The 22,295-nt window shown below is 38.3% G+C and overlaps 1 long non-coding RNA gene across 1 annotated transcript in view; it reads right to left on the bottom strand.

Annotated features, from left to right (window-relative positions):
• Positions 1-1,064: 1,064 nt before the first annotated feature.
• LOC122679499 overlaps positions 1,065-22,295 on the bottom strand; it is a 44,658-nt gene continuing 23,427 nt past the window's right edge. Inside the window, exon 5 of the long non-coding RNA XR_006336418.1 lies at positions 1,065-1,771. This is a non-coding gene — a long non-coding RNA (uncharacterized LOC122679499). The remainder of the gene's footprint in view (positions 1,772-22,295) is intronic.

Genomic DNA, 22,295 nt, shown 5'->3' with positions numbered 1-22,295 from the left:
CAGCAAGTCAGAAATACAGTTTCCATCCCGAGCTGCTATATGTCCAGACAAAAATCAGGTGTTCTTACCACTATGAAATCAGAGGAGATCAAATATTTCAGGGTAAAGGGTGATCTCTAATACAAATCATATAGAAAAAAACATATACATTCTGTCGCTATGTAGTACCAACAATGGAAGAAACATTTGTGCATATAATTGTAGGAAAGCAGTTAGTGCATATTATATTAACAAGGCAACTTAATATTATGATTTTTACAGAGCCATGCTTGAGCTCAGAGATCTTTTCTGAGCTATAAGTCATATGTTACTAGAAAATGAAGCTGTGTTTATGTGCTAGGGGAAAAAAAAGTCTATTGTTTCAATTATCTTCTTCGTCACAAACGGTCCCAGAATGTAGTAACTTAAAATAAGAGCCGTTTTGTTGTCTCTGACAATATTGTGAGCACCTGAACCTACCTGGGCAGTTCTGTTCCATGTGATGTTTGCAGAGGATACAGTGATCTGGAGGCTCAACTGTGTCGGTATGTCAAGATGGAGGCTGTTCCTCAGAGACTCTTAGTACCCTCCAAGGACCACTTCGCATATCTGGGCTCCTCACAGCATGCAAGCTAGGTTCCAAGAGTCAGAAAAGTAAAGCTGATAGTAATTCTCTTCAAGCCTTCATTCAGAAATCCCAGAACATCATTTCTGCACATTCTTTGATTAAAACCAGTCACAAGGCCATCCCAAAACAAAGGTCGAGAGTGGTTAGGGGAGGTGGGAAGGGTAGGTTCTACTTTTTGATGTAAGCAGAGATATGTACATAAAAGGAGGGAAGAAATTGTTAAAGGTCATCTTCAGAGACTAGCTACTGACTATATGTAATAGCAAAAATAGTAGAAATAGCACAGAAAATCAACAATTCAATGATAAAACTAAATCTAAAATTCTATCAGAAAGCATTGCTTGATAGATAATAAGGTCATTGGAAATGCCCTTATAGACAATGAGACTACAGATTAGCTTACAAAAATCAATTTTTTCTCACCTTCATTTAATAAGCATTTATTGAGTATCTTTCATGTTTCAGATATATGTTACATGATGAGCTTACATAATCAAGGCCATTCTTAATCACAATGTCACTCCTGCCCAGGCCCCTGGGGGAGGCGCCATTTCACTGGGTGTACTGTGACTCCATCCTTTGGCCGCCTGATGCGAAGAACTGACTCATTGGAAAAGACCTTGGTGCTGGGAAAGATTGAAGGCGGGAGGAGAAGGGGACGACACAGGATGAGATGGCTGGATGGCATCACCGACTCGATGGACATGAGTTTGAGCAAGCTCCGGGAGTTGGTGGTGGACAGGGAGGCCTGGAGTGCTGCGGTTCATGGGGTTGCAAAGAGTTGAACACAACTGACTGAACTGCACTGTGACCCTCGGGTATGGGGGACAGGGTGAGGTGTTCATCCAGATTGGGGTTTGTGTGATAGACGACGTGAGCCAAACTCCTCATGGTCAAGTCTGAGACCAGGGGCACCCAGGTGTTTCTCCTCCTGAGACTCCCCGGCTGGCCCCAACAGAACTGAGATCCCAGGAGATCTGACTCCCTTTACAAAGAGCGCTCATGGCAGCAGCTGCTGGACCCGACCTTCTGGGCTGTCCCGGGGCTCAGCGAATCCTGCCCATCATCTCCCAGCCCTGCAGTCTGGGCTGCATGCACTTCCCTCATCCAGACCAGAAGCACAAAGCCCAGCCTGTGGGCTACGGCAGAGCCCTGTTCGCCCTCCTGGGAAAAAAAAAGAAAAAGATTCTTGATCTCAAGGATAGACTTAACATACAGACAGTAGACTTTGAAAACTGGCTGCAGGAACAATCTCACGAGGTGCCATCTGAGCAAAGAGGGAACCCACCTACGGTAGATGCGGGAAGGAGGGGGAGATCAAGTATAAAGCATATGTGACTTTCATTTCTTTTTCATTTAACCTTCAAGTTATTGAACTAGTAATAGTGAGAGACAAAAGATAATCCTCCCTGGAAGACTGATTTACATATAGGTAAAAAACTATTGGTCCCCAAAGTTTCAGAGCTAATTCTACAATCCATATTTCAGTACAGAATTTAGCAACTCAAGGCACTAGGACAAATTTTAGTTAAGAGGGTTTATTACTTCTCTTTCCCCTGGTCAATTTCCCACATCTTGTACCTTCCTTACCACTTACACACACCTACCCTGTATCTTCAAATATGTGATAAATAGATGTCAATATGTCTTAAGACTTTTCAAAGACTGATTTAAAAAAAGTAATAATAATACAAGTTCTTAAAAACAAACCAAAGAGAAACGTCCAGATCATTTGTAGCCACAGTTTCACATTTTGCCCCTTTATTTTGAAGAAACAGATCTTTCTTCCGTGTTCCACAGGCCCTGCATTTGGCTGCTTGGTTTTAGAGAGAAAATATTTTTAAATGTGTGGATAATTCTCCAAGTGAAATAATATTTTAACCAAAATATTGAGCCAACTACAGTTGAGAAAATTTATTACTTGATGTAAGAACAAAAAAGTAAAATCTTGTAAATATGGTCAATATAGCATTTGGATTGCACTTGACAGAATATATTACTCTTGCCTAATAGCACTTCTAGGGTTTTCAAATAAAGAGAAAGTAAATCTTAATGGATATTCTAATCAAAATGAAAGAAGATTCTGAAACAGAAAAATCATTTGCTTAGCTCTAAATCCAGGAAGATGCCAATTTCTAATTTCTAATGTCAATAAGGTTTGTCTATGTTTCATGTAGCCAGTAAACGTTATAGGATGGAAGTAATCGATTTTGTTGTTTAAAGGATCATTTCTTACTCTCTATTTACAGCTACATTTTCAGATATAAGTACTGCAAATTACAGGATCGATATTAAGCATTCAAGATAAAAATCAGCTCCTTTGACCTAAAGCTGCTTTCAGGATGAAGATTTAGTGTAAGCTAAGTATTTGTCCTATACATATATGCAACTTCATTTATCCTCATGTTTCAATTTAGAATAAGCTGCTGCTAAGTCGCTTCAGTCATTTCTGACTTTTTGTGACCTTATGGACTGTAGCCTGCAAGTCTCTTCCGTCCATGGGTTTCTCCAGGCAAGAATACTGGAATGGGTTGCCACTTCCTCCTCCAGGAGATCTTCCCGACCCAGGAATCGAACCCTCGTCTCCTGCATCTTCTGCATTGTGGGCAGAAGCCCGCAATTTAGAATCTATGATGGAATTACTTCTTGTTAATATGGGTAATATGTGTATGTTTACGATAGTAACCAGTTCTATACAGCTTTCTTCCTTTCTACTTTCCTGGAAGTGATAAGTTCTCGCAGGTCTGGGATAATATGTTATTTTGTGGCCAGGACCAGGAACCACGTTGTCCCAGATCCTCCCCTATTACATGTCTACTTCCTCAAGGGAATTAAGCTACTACTTAATGTCTTTATTTTCACCTGATTTTCTCACACAGGACACAGTTGATTCCTTCTCTAGCAATAAATCTCTGCCTTTGCTCAAGCACACCCCTACCATTTCTCAACCAAATCATTTTGCCAGTCTCAACTAACTTAACTAATGACAGCTTTTTGTTTTAAATTTTATTTTTTCACCATAACTAATGTAAATCACTGTAATTTCCACCTCTCAGATACCAGTTTTTCTTTTGCAATCCCACAGAATAAATGGATTTCCTCTTTTAGAATAGCATGCTAAGAATAGATGTTTTAGAACCAGACTGTGTCTATTAAGTTCCCAATCTGTGTCTCTCATGTCTCCTGCATTGGCAGGCAGGTTCTTTACCACTAGCACCACCTGAGAAGGCCTTAATAGCTATAAGACCTTAATCATTCTTATACTTAGTTGTCAATATCTTATTTGAATCCTGATCCTTTCATCATGCTTGTATTAGTTTCCTATTGCCTCTGTAACAAATTGCCATAAGTCTAGTGGTTAGAAATGACACAATTTTTTTTAATTGAAGGATAATTGCTTTATAATATTGTGTTAATTTCTGCTATACATCAACATGAATCAACCATAGATATATATAAATATTCCCTGGCTTTTGAATCTCCATCCCACCTCCCATCCAATCCCACCATCTAAGTTGAAAATGACCTAAATTTATTATCTCACAATTATACTGGAGGAGAAAATGGCAAACCACTGCAGTATACTAGCTTTGAGAACCTCAAGAACTGTATAAAAAGGCAAAAAGATATGAAACCAAAAGATGAGCCCCACAGGGTGGAGGCTGTCCAATATGCTGCCAGGGAAGAGAGGACACATACTAATAGATCCAGAAAGAATGAAAAGGCTGGGCCAAAGCGGAAACAATGTTCATTTGTGGATGTGTCTGGGATGAAAGTAAAATCTGATGCTGTAGAATAGCACTGCATAGGAACCTGGAATGTTAGGTCCATGAATCAAGGTAAACTGGACATTCTTTGTAGCTGAAGATGGATAAGCTGTATGCAGTCAGCAAAAACAAGACCTGTAGCTGACTGTGGCTCAGATCATCAGCTCCTCATAGCAAAATTCAGGCTTAAAGAAAGTGGGGAAAACCACTCTGCCAGTCAGGTATGACTTAAATAAAATCCTCTATGACTATACAGTGGAGGTGATGAATAGACTCAAAGGATTAGCTTTATTAAAAAGAGTGCCTAAAGAACTATGGACAGAAGTCTGTAATATTTTACAGGAGGCTGGAAAAAACCATCCCAGAGAAAAAGAAATGCAGAGAGGTAAAATGGTTGTCCAGGGAGGCTTTACAAATAGCAGAAGAAAGAAAAGAAGTGAAAAGCAATGGAGAAAGTGAAAGGTGCACCCAACTAAATATGAAGTTCCAGAGACTAGCAAGCAGAGACAAGAAGGCCTCATCAATGAACAAGGCTTAAAATAGAAGAAAGCAAAAGAATGAGAAAGTTAGAGACTTCTTCAAGAAAATTGGAGATGTCAAAGGAAAATTTCAACCAAAGATGGGCACAATAAAGGAACAAAATGATAAAGACGTTTTCTGTCATGTCAGAACTATTGTGATTACACTGGATAAACCAGGGAAATCTCCTTATCTTGATGAGCAACCTTAATTTCATCTACAATGTAAATTTCATATTGCTATGTAACCTATCATATTCACGTGTTCAAAGGATTACAGTGTGACTATTTGGAGGACTATTAATCTGTCTACCACACCATTCAATCCTATATTCCATTTTCTTCTTGTTTTTCATGATTTTGTGTTGTCTTTGACCTTATTAATATAGTTCATTATATCAGTCTAATTCATAATGATGAGTTCAATGAACACTTGGTTTATGTAAAAAGAGGGTTCAGTCTGAATATTAAAAGATGAGAAGGATTTAAATATACGGAATAGAGAAAGAAAGCTATTGGAAACAGAAGAAGAAATTCATGAAAAAAAATAGTGATAAGAATGAGCAAACTAAACAAAGTTTAGTAAAGTTCTAGGAGAACTTTAACCTAGAAATGAATGATAAGAAAAAATGGTAGATGAACCCCAATGACAGATTTATAGATGTCTTTGACTACTACATAGAGAAGATTACATATCTCATAGTCAAAGTCAACCTTGACAATAGGTGAAATAAAAAATTGTATGTGTGTTTGTGAAATATTTTATTTATGGGGTCTTATGAAGGCTTAATTGGCAAAATTGTCTCTCTCAGGCAGATTGCAAATTATTAAAATTCACCCATTGGTTTTAACATTCCTTCTTTTTAAACACGAATACTCCTGGGCATGAAGACACAGAGGGTAGACCGTTAAGACAGAACACATAGAAAAATTACTCTACAAATTGCCTCTTTTCTCAGTTATGTTATGAAAGCCCTGCGGCTAGGGATGGAACTAGGGGACTGGAAGAAATTTATTTATAATAAGTCTGCAATTGTGATTGTTAAGGGGACTAATCATTGAGCTGGAAAATGCCAAAGGCAAAATTTTGCCAATGGCTTTCCTAGTCTTAGCCAATGAGGAGCATCTTTTCTTTTTTTAATTGAATACTGATATGTTAAGAACATGTTTGGATATTAAATAGCTTCATTTTCAACATACTGAATCAAAAATAAAACAGGTAAGGACTTAGGAGTTCATGCTGCTTCATTCTTGCCATGTCATCACCCAAAGCTTGTATGCTGAAGTCTTATAAAGGAGATAACAACTTCCTGGTGCCTATAGCAAGAAAAAAGTTTCAAACAAAGGAGAAAAAAATAGAATTCCCTTAATAATGCCTTTAAACTGTTCAAATCATATCAGTAACTTAAAACTTTTCATATCCAAGAAAATTAGCAATTAAAATAACTTGGGAGCAAAAAAATTAAGAAAGAAGCGAAAATAAGGAATATAAATATAAATTATTTAATAATGGAAGATGTACCACTTGAGAACTAAGACCACTTGCCTCCTTCCTGTGCCTTTGATGGACATCAGAATCCACCACAGCATTCTTTCCCACCTAATTGGTGATGATTTCATTATCACTCTCAAAACAGTCCTGTTTGTACCCATTTTAAATTAGTGAGAAGTCACATAAAAGATAAAGTCTCACATTTACTGTACTAGGTATCATGGGAGGTACTCTCACAGGTTTCACCAATAATTACTTTTTAATTCACATAAAACCCCTATGAATCAAATAATGCCATTTACAAATACATTTTTTTAAACATTATGATTCCTGAGCTGAAGTAAAATGCATTAGTCACTCAGTCTTGTCCAACTTTTTGCGACCCCATGGACGGTAGCCCACCAGGCTCCTCTGTCCAGGGACTTCTCCAGGCAAGAATACCGGAGTGGGTAGCCATTCCCTTCTGCAGGGGATCTTCCCATCTCAGGGACAGAACCCATGTCTCCTGCATTGCAGGCTGATTCTTCATCTTCTGAGCACTAGGGAATCTAAATTATAACCTCTACTTGAGTAAATTAACTGAAAACTATTAGCCAAATTCGGTCTGCTCTATGTGTATATGTATGAACTGGGAGGTGGGAGTAGTGATGCAAATTCTCCCAGAAATCTGAGCTGCTGATTTTCCAGACATATCAATTAGCTGATGTAAAAATGTTGATATTTGCTTTTTCTGGTATTTCCCCTAAATTAATGAAAATTAGTCTTGCCTATAGAACAATCTGATGATTAAAAGAGAGAACAGTTAATACTCACCCTGAAACAAAAGGAGTAAACTAAGACCGCCCAGGATAAACTAGGACCTATGGTTGCCCTATGTAAACCAAGATGCATTATCTGTGTGGGGGGAAACCTGATTATTGTTTATATTCACATGATTATTGGAACTATCGTGGATTACTGTACATATATAACCCCTGTGTATGTAGAGGGACAGGGAGGAAATAAACATATTTTTGTATTTCCATGAATATTACCTTGACTTTGATTTGATTGGCTACATTTAGATACTGGAGGATAAATATGGCAAATCTCTATTAGCTCTGCACAGTTGATGCTAGAGAACAGAAGCAAGAATCACATAAAATATGCTAGATAAACTTCAAGTTCAAGATTGGGTGATGTGGGGAATGTCCTGGAAAGCAGGATTTTGGAAGGAGGCCAGCATAGTTTTGAAAGACGGTTTGGAAAAGGCAAAGGATGTCTGTTGAGCACAGAGTGAAAAAGGCAGGGACAACCTTTCCAAGTGCTAGAGTGATGCACTCCTGAAAGAAATCTGGAGGGGAAGTATGAAAGAAAATCGGCGTCATTGAACTGGACACGTAAACTGGGTGAAATTCTCAGCTTGTAAATGATACCTTAATAAAGCTGTTTAAAAAGCAAGAATCTTAAAAGTCATGACAAAATATTGTGTTGTTATTTCTAGCATCATTTTTTATTTCAGTAACATTTCTTGGGTAAATCAGACATGCTTCGTACACGACTGTTGAATAATAGTGTCTGTGTGTGTGTGTGCATGCTGTCGTTTCCAACTCTCTGTGACCGCATGGACTATAGCCAGTCAGGCTTCTCTGTCTATGGGATTTTCTGGCAAGAATACTGGAGTGGGTTGCCATTTCCTTCTCCAAAGGATCTTCCTGACCCACGGACAGAATCCATGCCTCTTGTTTCTCCTGCATTACAGGTGAATTCCTTACAACTGCACCACCTGGGAAGCCCCAGTAGTGTCAGAGAATGGTGACAAAGGGCTCTTTGTCATGTTGAGGATCTCTCTAGGTCCATGGCAGAAGTCTTGGTTATTAACTAAGTCAAAATCAATACTTGTGTTAATTATTTGGATTAAGACAGATATGCAGATGACACCACCCTTATGGCAGAAAGTGAGGAGGAACCAAAAAGCCTCTTGATGAAAGTGAAGGAGGAGAGTGAAAAAGTTGGCTTAAAGCTCAACATTCAGAAAACTAAGATCATGGCATCTGGTCCCATCATTTCATGGGAAATAGATAGGGAAACAGTGGAAACAGTGTCAGACTTTACTTTTGGGGGGCTCCAAAATCACTGCAGATGGTGATTGCAGCCATGAAATTAAAAGACGCTTACTCCTTGGAAGGCAAGTTATGACCAACCTAGACAGCATATTTAAAAGCAGAGACATTACTTTGCCAACAAATGTCCATCTAGTCAAGGCTATGGTTTTTCCAGTGGTCATGTATGGATGTGAGAGTTGGGCTATAAAGAAAGCTGAGCGCCGAAGAATTGATGCTTTTGAACTGTGGTGTTGCAGAAGACTCTTGAGAGTCCCTTGGACTGCAAAGAGATCCAACCAGTCTGTCCTAAAGGAGATCAGTCCTGGGTGTTCATTGGAAGGACTGATGTTGAAGCTGAAATTCCAATCCTTTGGCCACCTCATGCAAAGAGTTGACTCATTGGAAAAGACCCTAATGCTGGGAAGGATTGGGGGCAGGAGGAGAAGGGGACAAGAGGATGAGATGGCTGGATGGCATCACCGACTCAATGGACATGGGTTTGTGTAGACTCCAGGAGCTGGTGATGGACAAGGAGGCCTGGCGTGCTGTGATTCATGGGGTCGCAAAGAGTCGGACACAACTGATTGACCGAACTGAACTGAACTGAAGACATCTAAGTCTACTTATCAAATGTTCAGGTAATCCCAAACCAAAAGGCACTACTTGCAGTGATGACAGAGTCAGATTCAGAATTATTCTGACAAGTTGAAGAGCTAGACCAAAACCAGCACAGTAAAATTTAGCAAGTGTGAAAGTGTAGCTGCTCAGTCGTGTCCAAGTCTTTGTGACCCCATGGACTGTAAACCACCAGACTCCTCTGTCCATAGGATTTTCCAGGCAAGAAAACTGGAGTGGGTTGCCATTCTCTTCTCCAAGGGATCTTCCCAACCCAGGGATCAAACCCAGATCTCCCACATTGCAGGCAGATTATGTACTGTCTGAGCTACCCGGGAAGCTCTATTTAGCAAGATCATATGTAAAATTCTATCTATATATATTTTTAATGTATAACGTATCTAAGATGAGAAGAATTTTTTTTCTGTTATAATAAGCATGAAATAGTGATTTCAAGCAACACAGATGACTTCTTGCTCATGCCCATGCCCAAGGCTTGATGTCAGAACACTGGCAACAGAACTCTGTGCATCAGGTTCACTCAGAGTTAAGAGCAAAGAAAACTCATCTCTGTAGTTTCTGTTTACTATGTCAGAAAAAAGTTGTTGTTTTTGTTGTTGTTCAGTTGCCAAATTGGTTCTGACTCTTAGTGACTCCTATAGCCCACCAGGCTGCTCTGTCCACAGGATTTCCCGGCAAGAATACTGGTATGAGTTGCCATTTCCTTCTCCAGGGGATCTTCCTGGACCAGGGATCGAATCTGCATCTCCTGAATTAGCAGGCAGATAGTTTACATGGGGCTTTTTCTGGTGGCTCAGCTGGTAAAGAATCTGTCTGCAATGCTGGAGACCTGGGTTCGATTCCTGGGTTGGGAAGATCCCCTGGAGAAGGGAATGGCTACCCACTCCAGTATTCTGGCCTGGAGAATTCCATGGATGATTTAGTCCATGAGGTCGCAAAGAGTCACACACGACTGAGAGACTTTCACTTCACTTCACTTCTTTACCACTATAAGCCAAATGTTGCTAAATGTGTACCTTATTCTTAACACTTTCATCCAGAAGTGACACATATCACTTCCTCTCACAATCCATTAGCCAAAGAATGCCATGTAACCGCACTTAATTGCAAGGGGATAAGGAAGTGCCATTATGTCCACGCCCAATAGGTGGATAAACACAAATGTATGGCCAACATCACCAATACCTATTGTAAACTGCATGGAAAAAAATGATGACTGTGCTTGGCAGATTTCTCAGTCCACAAGATTCTTGTATCCTTTTCCTTCTCCTGGGATAAGCCCTGTATAATCCTCTCCCCTTGAGTGGTGCCTAAACTTGTGAATATGATGGATTTCACTCCTGTGATTAGGATACTTTATAAAACCAAGGTCAAAGAATTTTGCAGGTGCAGTTAAGGTCTCAAATCAATGAACTTTAAAATTATCAAAAGAGAGGTTATCCTGGTTAGGCCTATCTAATCAATTTAGCCCTTAAACTGGACAGCTTCCTAAAATAGGAGATTAAATACATAGTGGGTATTATTATGCTGATTCTGAAGAAGTAAGCTTCCATGAGAGGCGACTAAGGGGCTAGGATCTCAGGCAGCCTCTTGGAACTGAGAGTGACATCCCAGCAAACAACCAGCAGGAAAACAGAAATCTCATTTTAAATCTTACAACTGGAAGGAATCTAATTATCTAATAAACCAAGTGAGCTTAAAAGAGGAAACTGAGCTCCAGATGAGAACGCAGCTGTTTTGGCAAAAGTTTTCACTTTCATCTCAGGTTCACAGGATTTGTTAACAAAGTAAGTCACTTATTATATACAAAGAAATAATAAAAATACTTACTAGGGAATTATCTAGTTTGCTTTCAATATACTAACATTAAAAGAAAAGAGAAATAGAAAGAGCAGAGAATATCTCACCAAAATTGGGTTTTGACCAACATTCATACTACCAGACCATGTTACCTGCCTCCTGAGAAATCTGTATGCAGGTCAAAAAGCAAAAGTTAGAACCAGACATGGAACAATGGACTGGCTCCAAATTGGGAAAGGAGTATGTCAAGGCTGTATATTGTCACCTTGTTTATTTAACTTATATGCAGATTATATCATGCGAAATGCAGACTGGATGAAAAACAAGCTGGAATCAAGATTGTTGGGAGAAATACCAATAACCTCAGATACGCAGATGACACCACCTTTATGGCAGAAAGCGAAGAAGAACTAAAGAGCCTCTAGATGAAAGTGAAAGAGGAGAGTGAAAAAGCTGGCTTAAAATTCAACATTCAGAAAACTAAGATCATGGCATCTGGTCCCATCACTTCATGGCAAATAGAAGTGGAAACAATGGAAACAATGACAGATTTTATTTTCTTGGGCTCCAAAATTACTGCAGATGGTTACTGCAGTCATGAAATGAAAAAATACTTGCTTCTTAGAAGAAAAGCTGTGACCAACCTAGACAGCATATTAAAAAGCAGAGACATTGCTTTACATACAAAGGTCCATATACTCAAAACAATGCTTTTTCCAGTAGTCATGTATGGATGAGAGAGTTGGACCATAAAGAAAGATGAGCACCAAAGAATTGATGCTTTTGAACTGTGGTTTTGGAGAAGCCTCTTAAGAGTCCCTTGGACAGCAAGAAAATCAAACCATTCAATCCTAAAGGAAATCAGTCCTGAATGTTTATTGGAAAGACTGATGCTGAAGCTGAAGCTCTCGATACTTTGGCCACCCATTACGAAGAACTGACTCATTGGGAAAGACCCTGATGCTGATAAAGATTGAAGACAGGAGGAGAAGGGGTCGACAGAGGATGAGATGGTTGGATGGTATCACTGACTCGATGGACAAGAGTTTGAACAAGTTCCAGGAGTTGGTTAGGGACAGGGAAGACCAGCATGCTGCAGTCCATGGGGTCGCAGAGAGTCTGACATCACTGAACGACTGAACTGAACTGAACTGAACAGACTTAGTCAGCCCTGAGAAGTCCCATGTCACAGCACATTTGGAATGCCAACTGGGAAAAAGGCCCAGGAAGTGCCTCTGCTCTGTGGGTGAGACGGCAAAGACTGCAGTTCTGGTTGCAAACTGCTTTCCTCATCAGTCTGTGACCAACCGACATAAATGACAATAGCAATAATTATCTTTGGGATATTATGAAGATAAGGTTATATATATAAATGGCAGCATATATTGGAAAAACTGGTTTCCAAGGTTAACCACATTTGTAAATATTTGAAATCTATATTACAATTATTTTCCTATGCAGATATATACATTTTTTAACCAAAATTGGATCGTAGTCTTTTATATTTTGTGTGCTTGGCTTTGAAAAGGTAATATACTATGAACTTTTTTTGTAATTGTATTCATTTTCTACACTGAGTAACAAATTATCACACCCCAGTGTCTTAAATCAACTTTCATTTTTTATGTTCAGTTAAGTTAAATTCAGTTCACTCAGTCGTGTCCAACTCTTTGCGACCCCATGGACTGCAGCACACCAGGTCTCCCTGTCCATTGCCAACTCCCAAAGTTTACTCAAGCTCATGTCCATTGAGTTGGTGATGCCATCCAACCATCTCATCCTCTGTCATCCTCTTCTCCTCCCACCTTCAATTTCTCCCAGCATCAGGGTCTTTTCAAAGGAGTCAGTTCTTTGCATCAGGTGGCCAAAGTACTGGAGTTTCAGTTTCAACATCAGTCCTTCCAAAGAACAGTCAGGACTGATTTCCTTTAGGATGGACTGGTTGGATCTCCTTGCAGTCCAAGGGACTCTCAACAGTCTTCCCCATACCACAGTACAAAAACATCAATTCTTTGGTGCTCAGCTTTCTTTATAGTCCAATTCTCACATCCGTACACGACTAATGGGAAAACCACAGTCTTGACTAGATGGATCTTTTGGCAAAGTAATGTCTCTGCTTTTTAATATGCTATCTAGGTTGGTCATAACTTTTCTTCTAAGGAGTAAGCATCTTTTAACTTCATGGCTGCAGTCACCATCTGCAGTGATTTTGGAGCCCAAAAATATAAGGTCTGTCACTGTTTCCACTGTTTGCCCATCTATTTGCCATGAAGTGATGGGACCAGATGCCATGATCTTTGTTTTCTGAATGTTGAGCTTTAAGCCAACTTTTCCACTCTCCGCTTTCACTTTCATCAAGAGGCTCTAGTTCTTCTTCACTTTCTGCCATAAGGGTGGTATCATCTGCATATCTGAGGTTGTTGCTATTTCTCCCAGCAATCTTGATTCCAGCTTGTGCTTCCTCCAGCCCAGCATTTCTCATGATGTACTCTGCCCATATAGAAGTTAAATGAGCAGTGTGACAGTATACAGCCTTGACGTACTCCTTTTCCTATTTGGAACCAGTCTGTTGTTCCACGTCCAGTTCTAACTGTTGCTTCCTGACCTGCATATAGGTTTCTCAAGAGGCAGGTCAGATGGTCTGGTATTCCCATCACTTTAACAGTTTTCCAATTTGTTGTGATCCAAACAGTCAAAGGCTTTGGCATAGTCAATAAAGCAGAAATAGATGTTTTTCTGGAACTCTGTTGCTTTTTCTATGATCCAACGGATGTTGACAGTTCAATCTCTGGTTCCTCTGCCTTTTCTAAATCCATCTTTTTGGATTTGGAAGTTCACGGTTCACGTACTGTTGAGGCTTGGAGAATTTTGAACATTACTTTGCTAGTGTGCGAGATGAGTGCAATTGTGCGGTAGTTTGAGCATTCTTTGGTATTGCCTTTCTTTGGGATTCAGACTAAAACTGAGCTTTTCCAGTCCTGTGGCTACTGCTGAGTATTCCAAATTTGCTTGTATATTGAGTACAACACTTTCACAGCATCATCTTTTAGGATTTGAAATAGCTGAGCTGGAATTCCATCACCTCAACTAGCTTTGTTCATAGTGATGCTTCTTAAGGCCCACTTGAGTTTGCATTCCAGGATGTCTGACTCTAGGTGAGTGATCATGGTAACCATCATGGTTATGAGGTTCGTGAAGGTCTTTTTTTTTTTTTTTTTGTATAGTTCTTCCGTGTGTTCTTGCCATCTCTTCTTAGTATCTTAATATCTCAATAAAAGACAGAAGTGTTATGGACCTAACAGAAGCAAGAGATATTAAGAAGAGGTGACAAGAATACACAGGATAGGCCTTAGCTCTTCTCTAAATGTTTGATAGAATTCTCCTGTGAAGCCATCTGGTCCTGGGCTTTTTTTGGGGGGAGATTTTTGATCACAGCTTCAACTTCAGGGCTTGTAATTGGGTTGTTCATAATTTCTATTTCTTCCTGGTTTGGTCATGGAACTTAGAACTCTTCTAGGAACCTGTCTGTTTCTTCAAGGTTATCCATTTTATTGCCATATAGTTGTTCATAATAGTCTCTTTTAATCCTTTGTATTTCTGCATCATCTGTTATAACGTCTCCTTTTTGTTTCTAATTTTGTTGATTTGATTTTTATCTCTTTTTTTTCTTTATGAGTCTGGCTAAACATTTGCCAAATTATTTTTTTATCTGCTCAAAGAACTATCTTTTAGTTTTATTAATCTTTACTATTATTTCTTTCATTTCTTTTTCATTTATTTCTGCTCAGATCTTTTTGATTTCTTTCCTTCTACTAATTTGGGGGGGGGGTTGTTCTTTTTCTAGCTGTTTCAGGTGTAAATTTAGGCTGTCTATTCGATGTTTTTCTTGTTTCTTGAGGTAGGATTGTATTGCTATAAACTTCCCTCTTAGGACTGCTTTTGCTGCATCCCATAGGTTTTGAGTTGCCATGTTTTCATTGTCATTTGTTTCTAGAAATTTTTTGATTTCCCTTTGATTTCTTCAATAACCTCTCGGTTATTTACAAACATGTTTAATCTCCATGTGTTTGTGTTTCTTACAGTATTTTTCTTGCAATTGACATCGAGTTTCATAATGTTGTGGTCAGAGAAGATGCTCGATGTGGTTTTAATTTTCTTGAATTTACTGAGGTTGATTTGTGACCCAGGATGTAGTCTATCCTGGAGAATGTTTCATGGGTACTTGAGAAGAAGTTGTATTCTTCTGCATTTTGGAAGGAATGTCCTGAAGATACAAATGAGATCTATATCATTTAATGTATCATTTAAGACTCGTGTTTCCTTAATAATTTTCTGTTTTAATGATCTGTCCATTGGTGTGAGTGGGGTGTTAAAGTCTCCTATATTATTGTGTTACTGCCAATTTCTACTTTTATGTCTGTTAGTGTTTGGCTTATGTATTATACTCCTGTGTTGGGTTTATAGATATTTACAATTGTTTGTCTTCCTCCTGGATTGATCCCTTGATCACATCCTTCCTTATCTCTTGTAATCTTCTTTATTTTAAGGTCTATTTTGTCTGATATGAGGATTGCTGCTCCAGCTTTCTTTTGCTTCCCATTTGCATGGAATATATTTTTCCAACCTCTCACTTTCAGTCTATATGTGTCTTGAGGTCTAAAGTGATTCTTGTAGACAGCATATATATGGGTCTTGTTTGTGTATCCATTCAGCCAGTCTGTGTCTTTTGGTTGGAGTATTTAATCCATTTACATTTAAAGTTATTATTGATATATATGTTCCTATTGCCATTTTCTTAATTGTTTGAGGTTGATTTTATAGATCTTTTTTTTTCTCTTGTATTTCTTGACTATATAAGTCCATTTAACATTTGTTCCATAAAGCTGGTTTGGTGATACTGAATTCTCTTAACTTTTGTTTGTCTGAAAAGCTTTTGATTTCTCCATCTGTTTTGAATGAGATCCTTGTCGGGTACAGTAATCTTGGTTATAGATTTTATCCTTTCAGTTCTTTAAATATATCTTGACATTCCCTTCTGGCCTGCAGTGTTTCTGCTGAAAGATCAACTTTTGCATATGGGATTTCCCTTGTATGTCACTCGTTGCTTCTCCCTTGCTGCTTTTAATATTCTTTCTTTGTGTTTAGTCTTTGTTAGTTTGATTATTATGTGTCTTTGAGTGTTTCTCCTGTATGTGGGTTTATTCTGTATGGGACTCTGTGCCTCTTGGACTTGACTGACTATTTCCTTTTCCATGTTGGGGAAATTTTCAACTATAATCTCTTCAAAAATTTTCTCATACCCTTTCTTTTTTCTCTTTTTCTTCTGGGACCCCTATTATTCGAATGTTGGTGTATTTGATATTGCCCCAGAGGTCTCTGAGACTATCCTCAGTTCTTTTCATTCTTTTTACTTTATTCTGTTCTTCAGAAGCTATTTACACATTTTATCTTCCAGATCACTGATTCATTCTTCTGCTTCAGATATTCTGCTATTGATTCCTTCTAGAGTATTTTTAACTTCAGTAATTGTGTTGTTTGCCTCAGCATGTTTCTTCTTTAATTCTTCTAAGTCTTTGTTAACTGATTCTTGCATTTTCTCTATGTTGCTTTCAAGGTTTTTGATCATCTTTACTAACATTATTCTGAATTCTTTTTCAGGAAGTTTGCCTGTTTCCTCTTCAGTTATTCAGACTTCTGTGTTTCTAGTTTCTTGCTTCCTTTGTGTAGTATTTCTCTGCCTTTTCATTATTTTTTTTTTTTAACTTATTGTGTTTGAGGTCTCCTTTTCCCAGGCTTCCAGGTTGAATTCGTTCTTCTTTTTGGTTTCTGACCTCTATGGTTTGTCAAGTAGTTTGTGTAGGCTTCTTATAGGGTGAGATTTGTGCTGAGTTTTTGCTGGTTTGTTTGTTTTTCCTGTGATGGGCAAGGCTGAGTGAGGTGGTAATCCTGTTTGCTGATGATTTGGTTTGTATTTTTGTTTGTTGTTTAGATGAGGCGTCCTGTCCAGGGTGCTGTTGATGGTTGGGTGACGCCAGGTCTTGCATTACAGTGGTTTCCTCTGTGTGAGTTCTCACTATCTGATGCTCCCTGGGGTTAGTTCTCTGGTCTCTAGGGTCTTGGAGTCAGTGCTCCCACTCCAAAGGCTCAGGGGTCGATCTCTGTTCAGGAACGAAGATTCCACAAGTGGTTTGTTATGGCATTAAGTGAGATTAAAACAAATATCCAAAAATGAGCCTCAGTCAACAGCAGCCCTCGCCCTGGGATTGCTCCACAATCCCTAAACTCCCAACCGCTCCATCTAGGGTATGTATGGCTGCGGCAAGGACTGTCTGATTCTCATTCCATTTAGGTTGCCACAGATCAGCTATTTCCCTCTCAGCCTTAAACACTTCTCCTCTGACTCAGATAATTGCCCCAATGTGGGGATCAGACCCCTGCTTCAGTTCCCCAACCTGCCTAAGGCAAGTCAAGTCCTACTAATACTCCGGTTTTTTTTCCCCCTGGTTCCTTCATCCTACCGAGTTTTGTGTGGGGCTATATATTCTTTTCCACTGCTCGGATACTCCTGTCTGCTCTCAGCTGCTGTTCTGCATGCACTTCTATGTCTGAAGGTGTCTTCCTGATGTATCTGTAGAGAGAGAGATATTCCACGTCCACCTACTCCTCCACCATCCCGTTCCTCATATCTCATAATATTTTAATCAATCATTTCAGATTACACTTCCAACTAGTTAACAGCCAAGAACTAGAAACAAGATATTTCTTGATTCAAATCTATTTACACAATGTCTCCAAAGTATTTCCATAATTTGAAAAGGATGAAAATAAGCCTGGTTGAGCTGATAAAGAAGGAACAGTGAATTGAAAAGTGTCTAAACATTTCTCTACCAGGGATATCTTAAGGAATTGAAGATTATGGCCTAAAAAGAGACTATCAACTTGAATACTTGAAAGTTTGGTATTTGGGAGTAGGAATGGAGTTATTCTTTGCAACAGATTTGGAAGACTTAGAGAGGAATTTTAATTTAACATAAGAAAGCTTCCAATACCAAAAACTGTCCAGCATGGGTTGTATTGTCTTCATTTATTAAATCTTCCATTCATTCAGCTAACATTGCGTTCACATTACATGCTAGGCCTTCTTCTAGGTGCAGATGATACTAGGATGAATAAAACTTACTTCGTGTCATTAATAATTTACATCCTAGAAAGAACTGGAAACAGCATGAAGAAAATACCTACAGTAAAAAGCACTAATATAACTATCACCTAAAGTAGAAAACAATTGGCCCTATTTCACTCTGACAAGGAAATTTTCTAAAATAGTGCTTTGTAGAATAGACTCTGCCTAATGAAGTTTTATGAGTCCAGAAGAAAATAAGATAGACAAGAAACATAAACTGATAATTCCAAAAGGCTAATTTATTATTTGTTTTGCATTTAATCAGACTCTTCCTTTTTAAAATGTTAAAATGTTAAAGTGTTAAAATGTTTTGTTTTGTTTTAACTGAAATGATATAATTGTAGTGAATGGTCTGTTACTTGTGTTTCATTTGGTGTTAATACCTTCACTTTGCAAAGCAAAACTTTAGCAACCTCTTGTTGAATTCAAATTTTAAAAATAACTTTTTTGCTAGCACACTACAAACTGTAGTCAGATAAAGTAAAGAATTCCGACCTCAGTATTGACAGCTAAGTAGGCGTTTACCAGATATACTTTACAGTCTGTGATTGTTACCTGGCAGATTTATGCAAATAAAAAATAGCACTCACATTAGATATGTCTTCCCCTCTTCTTCCAAAGCATTACTTTTCAGAATTGCTGCTTTGTTAAAACTTATTTTCATTGGAAAAGATGAAGACTGTACAATTCTGCTTATGTCTTAAAGGAGCATAGCTTTATATGGAGCCTTAATTGGAAGAGGATAATGCACTGGGGCCCACATGATGACTTAGCAGTCTGATATAGCATTGAATTTCCTGATATTGGAAGATTTGCAGCAGTAGATATATTACAAGGTCTCACAGTCTTTTCACAGAAATGATCCTTTCAATTCTTAAGAAGATACTTTAATTTCCTTTTTAAGGAACAGAGACATGCAGAAATAGTATATAAAATTATCATGATGAAAATCACAAAAGAGTTCACTTAAATTTTTGTCATCGTTGTCCTGTTTCTCTGATTAGACAAACTCCACATTTTCCTGTTTTTTCTCTAATATGAACTTTTAAAAAGTACATAGAATACTTTTCTGACATCATCTGTTTACAATGTACAGTAGTTTTATAAGATAAAACACCACAAATAATGTACTTATATCTGTGTAAAACTGACTGCATTCTACCACTTGATAGACATCTTTGTCTTAGATTTTACCTTCTAGGAAACAACAACACTTCATGTTTGTGAAAATTCTATCAGTACAGACATTCATAGAATAAAATCCAGAATCACAGCAAATTGTAATTTCCAAAAAGCTTTTTAAATCAATACTTCAAAATAATACTTCTATTTATATCCTTGAAAGAACATAATTTGAATGGAATCAAGCATAACATCTGGAATCAAGAGTGGCAATCTGGAATCAAGACTTCCAGGAGAAATATCAGCACCCTCAGATATGCAGATGATACTAACCTAATGGCAGAAAGCAAAGAGTAACTAAAGAGCTTCTTAGTGAAGGTAAAAGAGAAGAGGGAAAAAGCTGGCTTAAAACTCAGCATTCAAAAAACCGGTTCATGGCATGTGGTGCCATCATTTCATGGAAAATAGGTGGGGAAAAAACGGAAACAGTGGCAGATAATATTTTCTTCAGCTCCAAAATCACTGCAGACAGTGACTGCAGCCATAATAAAAGGTGCTTGCTCCTTGGAAGAAAAGCTATGACAAACCTAGACAGTGTATTAAAAAAAGCAGAGACAGCACTCTGCCAACAAAGGTTCCTCCAGTCAAAGCTGTGGTTTTCCCTGTAATCATGTACAAATGTGAGAGCTGGACCTTAAGCAAGACAGAATGCTTAAGAACTGATGCTTTTGAACTGTGGTGTTGGTGAAGACTCTTGAGAGTCCCTTTGACGCAAGGAGATCCAACCAGTCAATCCTAAAGGAAATCAACCCTGAATATTCATTGGAAAAACTGATGCTGAAACTGAAGCTCCAATACTTTGGCCACATGATACAAACAGCCAACTCATTGAAAAAGACCTTAATGCTGGGAAAGACTGAAGGCAGGAGGAGAAGAGGGCAGCGACAGAGGACGAGATGGTTGGATGGCATCATTGCCTCAATGGACATGAAGTGAAGTGAAAGTCGCTCAGTCGTGTCCAACAATTTGCGACCCCATGGACTATACAGTCCATGGGATTCTCCAGGCCAGAATACTGGAGTGGGTAGCCTTTTCCTTCTCCAGGGGATCTCCCCAAACCAGGAATCAGACCCAGGTCTCCTGCATTGCAGGTGGATTCTTCACCAACTGAGCCACAAGGGAAGCCCGTTCAATGGACGTGAGTTTGAGCAAATTCTGGGAGATAGTGAAGGACAGGGAAGCCTGACGTGCTGCCATCCATAGGGTTTCAGAGAGTTGGATATGACTTAGCAATTGAATAATAAACCATAATATAGCTATTTCAGCTGAAACTCATATTTAATTAATACTTTAATATTCTTTTGTTCCTTGTGAGTTACACTAAAAGTCCTAGCAAAATTGCATCAGAAGATACACACAGCCTTCCCTCAACAACTGCTCCTTCATTTCTAGTACTAACAATCAAGAGAATATTCTAAGATTTTTTTTAAAAAAATAGGATCTCAGTTCCTAGAAATTACTGCCAATTTCCATATTCTACAACAATAAATGTTAATTTATTTTTTCATTTGTTACTGCTCTGTTCACTGAGGACACATAAAAGCTATATCAGACCTTTGTTAACTGTAAAATTCTCTTCAACATAGTGAATTCAAGTTTAAAAATATACCAAAAATATTTTATAGATAAGTTAGCTTCTCAGTGCCGCAGTACTTCAATATGGATGCTCAGATTGCTATTCGGTGCCCGTTTTATTTTATTTTTAACTTGGGTTTTAGTCCATGATTAATAACTTTTCAGTCCTGGCAGATTTAGGCAATGAAAAATAGCATTCATTTTAGATATCTTTTCCATCTAGTCTTCAAAAACAATATTTTTTCACGACGTGTCTTTCTTATTTCTAAGTAGGAAAGATGAAAATCAATGGAAATGTGCGTGGCAACCAATTTCCACAAGCTCAGGATGCATCTGCAAAGGGAGGTATGACTCAGTTCCACATTGTGCTCCCTCTCCTGAAGATCCTGGCATTGTGGAAGTAACATCCTATGTGGCAAGTTCGCTGGAATTTCACTTTGTGATTCCCTTCAGTCAGTAAGTGTTATTTTGCTTGGTCCTCAATCTAGTTAAATAAAGAAGAAATTTCCACAAAGTTTGGTACCGCATCCAAAACCAACTTTCTCATATGAGCATAAACATTGGCTCAGCGGCTCTAGAGGTCCTGAACTTTAGGGTGTGGGATGAAACTACTGTGTGCGCTTGTATCTGGTGTTGGCTGCTTTTTCAGTGTTTAGGTAACAGACTCAGCAGGAACCACATGACATATTAAATAAGCAAAGTGTTAAGTCGAAGTAAAAACTTTAAAAATGGTTTGAAAAAAAAAATGGTCTTCAATTATAAACAAGCAGGACAAAGACACATATAACCTCAGGTATACACAAAAAGAGACTCCAGTACCAAATAATGCCTACAATAGAGCTTAGCTTTTGTACTTTGTATAAACAGGTTTTATTTCTGAATTCACCGCGGTTACGATATGAGGTAACGTATGCAGTCTGCAAGGTCACGTTCCACACATAAGCCAACTGCTCTGGTGGTTCCATGCTGGCAAGCTGTACATTCTTTTTTATAAACTTAATGGCCACACATTATGCCACTTTGTGAGACTTGAGGTTCATTAGACCTTCTGTTCAAGTGCCTTTAGGCCACAATTTATTCTGACTCCGCAATTACTGGTGACAATTTTTATAGGCAGCCAAATTTTTCAATCACAGTGGGAAGGTTTGCATTATTTGCGGCGTTTTGCTCTTCTCTATGATAATCTCACATTGGAAAAATATTAAAGATTTATCTGTAAAAGGGTCAATTCTGCACGTACCATTTTAATATTTTTCTGAAGAATAGACTCCAGGGAAAGGAATACAGAGAAATAAAAGACATTAGCACATCTGTTTTTTTGTAAACAGATTGTGTTGGCTTGTGATAGAGTAAACTTCTTTGTTTACTTCTATTTTATGTAAAACCATCATTTTTCAAAATTATTTAATTCTTTGAAATCTGTTCACCATAATTTATACCTTTAAGTGAGT

Source organism: Cervus elaphus, chromosome 21 (genome assembly GCF_910594005.1).
Source record: "Cervus elaphus chromosome 21, mCerEla1.1, whole genome shotgun sequence".
NCBI classification, from domain to species: domain Eukaryota; kingdom Metazoa; phylum Chordata; class Mammalia; order Artiodactyla; family Cervidae; genus Cervus; species Cervus elaphus.
This window is presented reverse-complemented; position numbering and strand designations above follow the sequence as displayed.